Here is a 2,533-nt window from a genome sequence, read left to right on the forward strand (position 1 = left end):
CTTTCAAGCATTACCAACAGAGAGAATGTGGTTTGCAGCAGATCTATAGAGATCTTCAGGCAGCACTGAAGCCTGCACCATAAGTCTTAGACACTTTCTGCTTTTCCCAGCTTAATGTTTGATTTATAAAACATTAGACAGGAGCCGGGAGTTTGGCCTAGTGGTAGAGTGCTTGCCTAGAATGCACGAAGACCCGGGTTCGATTCCTCGGTACCACATACATAGCATAAAGCCAGAAGTGTTGCTGTGGTTCAAGTGGTAGAGCCCTAGCCTTGAGAAAATCCAGGGACAGTGCTCAGGCCCTGAGCCAAAGCCCAGGACTGGCAAAAAAAATTAGACACATGGAATCTATCTATCTATCTATCTATCTATCTATCTATCTATCTATTAATATGTTTGACTATTAGAGGAAGTTTTGTGCTGGGGATCAAGTGATATAGAGCCAAGGAAATCTCAATCAAATAATTTGGTAAAACCAAACTAAAATAAAAATTACATTAAAATAAACCAAAATAAAACCAATAAAATAAAACCAAAATATAATAAAGATTACATTAAAAATTAAGAGAAGTTAGAAAGGACAGTGAAAAGGAGGCTTTTGTTGTTTTACACTGCAGTTTTGTTCTGTTTTATTTTGTACCTGAAAAGTCATTTTCATCATCACTGAAGGGAAGAATTAAGAAAATGTACAACACAATTGCTAAGAGTGACATCCGAACCCAATTCCAGAAAACCAGTAAGGGATATTTTCAATTGCTTTAGATAATATCATGTCAAATATCCACAGGAATCATAATAAAGTTGAAAAAATTTAAAAATACACAGAATACCTAATTTTTCTAGAGCATAATGAAAACATCTGCAAGCATCCTAACATACATGATTTAGGTAGTGGGTTTACAAAGGATTAAAGTCTAATAATTATCCTGACATTGAGACACATGCACTCATGAGCCAGTGGCTGGTGCTAGAGTCACAACTCTGCCAGTTGTAGCTGTATAGACATGGGCAAAAAGGACTTGTGAGAACAGTAATAAAACTACTAGCCAAACTATAACTTAACTTCCACCTACACATTCTATTCCCTTGATGCCTTCTGCTTCCTGAATGAACCAATCAAGTGCAATGCTGAGGACCACAATATATCCCATGCCCATTTTGGAGAAATTTCTATTCAGCTCATCTCTTAAAAACTTCGACTTCTTGGCTACCCCTTTGATGGTACCCTACATGTCTCCAAACATTATTTATTTATTATTTTATTGTCTGGATAATTTAATAAAGGGTTACAATTACATTCATCAGGTAGTAGGTGCATTCCTTCTCACACATTGATACCTCTTCTCATGTCCTTGTCCCAGTTTCTCTCCGCCAACCCCCTGCCAATCAACTTGTTTTCCCCCCTACCCTTCCCTACTGCAAATAAAAAATTAATTTATATACAATATACCAAGTAACAAAGTCAGATACAGTAACATCATGAGATTAACCATAAGGGCACAAAAAGGAGAAGAGAAATAACATAGTACAATAAGAACAACAGTCACGCAAGATAAAACTCTTTTTTTAATCCAACAAGAAGCCATAAATTTATTAATGATAGAAACAGTACAAAATTTCAAACCAAGGTTCAGTTACCCTTTTGAAATACAGACATACAAAAAAGATCCTTGTTCTCATATGGTTACATTGCTACTTCCATTATAGCATTTACAATTTCATTACTAATATTCTTCAGAAAGTGGACTGCCTTTGCTCTTGACACATTTGCTTGTGACATGATCAATTCTATGTCCTTAACTTCCACACCTGTTTCCTCAACCCCTTCCTCTTCACTCTCCTCTTGTACAGTTGGAGTCTCTGTTTTCTTGAATGATTGAGACAGCTTCACCTTGAACTTTGAATTTCTCAGCAGCTGCTAACTGTGCTTGCTGAGATAAATCTTCACTCGGCTTCCCCCAAAACTATGTAGGTATCTGAAGCTGGGCTCTTATAGACATCGGGTTTTGGTATGACAAAGAAGATATTCTGAGATTTCCAGATAGTGTCCCTAGTAACTCCTGTAACTTTTCGAAGACCCAGTTTGGACATAGCCTTTCATGCCTTCTTTTCACTCCAAGTCTGTTTTGCTTTATTGAGTGGTTCTTCATCAATTTGTACTGCTGCTGCCAAGTGGGGTTGTTGTGTGGCTGCTTGTGTGGAGTCTTGTACGTCAAGCTCTGGTACTGATTCATCACTGTCAGATTCTGTTCCACACCCTGTCTCGGACAGAGACTGTAGCAACTCCTGCTCTGTAGCAGGGACATTTCTGTGGCTTCACTGGGCATTTCTTCCTAACTCTTAAGTCCTCTGGAAAGCCTAGCCTTCATGGAAGGCAGAGGACTGTGGATAGAATGGCAACACAGACAACACTTATTGAGTGACCCAAACCAATTTTGATTCCCCATTTATTCTTCTGTTCTTCCTTTGGTTCTTTCTGTTATCCCTTTTAACACAGCATGTTTTTCTTCATGGGAATTGAACTCAGATTATT

General features: G+C 38.1%; 1 pseudogene; it reads right to left on the reverse strand.

Moving 5' to 3' along the window:
- Positions 1-1,684: 1,684 nt before the first annotated feature.
- On the reverse strand, positions 1,685-2,327 carry LOC150056534 (nascent polypeptide-associated complex subunit alpha pseudogene; annotated as a pseudogene).
- Positions 2,328-2,533: the final 206 nt, after the last annotated feature.

This window comes from Megascapheus bottae, chromosome 12 (assembly GCF_031878675.1).
Source record: "Megascapheus bottae isolate mThoBot1 chromosome 12, mThoBot2.hap1, whole genome shotgun sequence".
Lineage (NCBI taxonomy): Eukaryota > Metazoa > Chordata > Mammalia > Rodentia > Geomyidae > Megascapheus > Megascapheus bottae.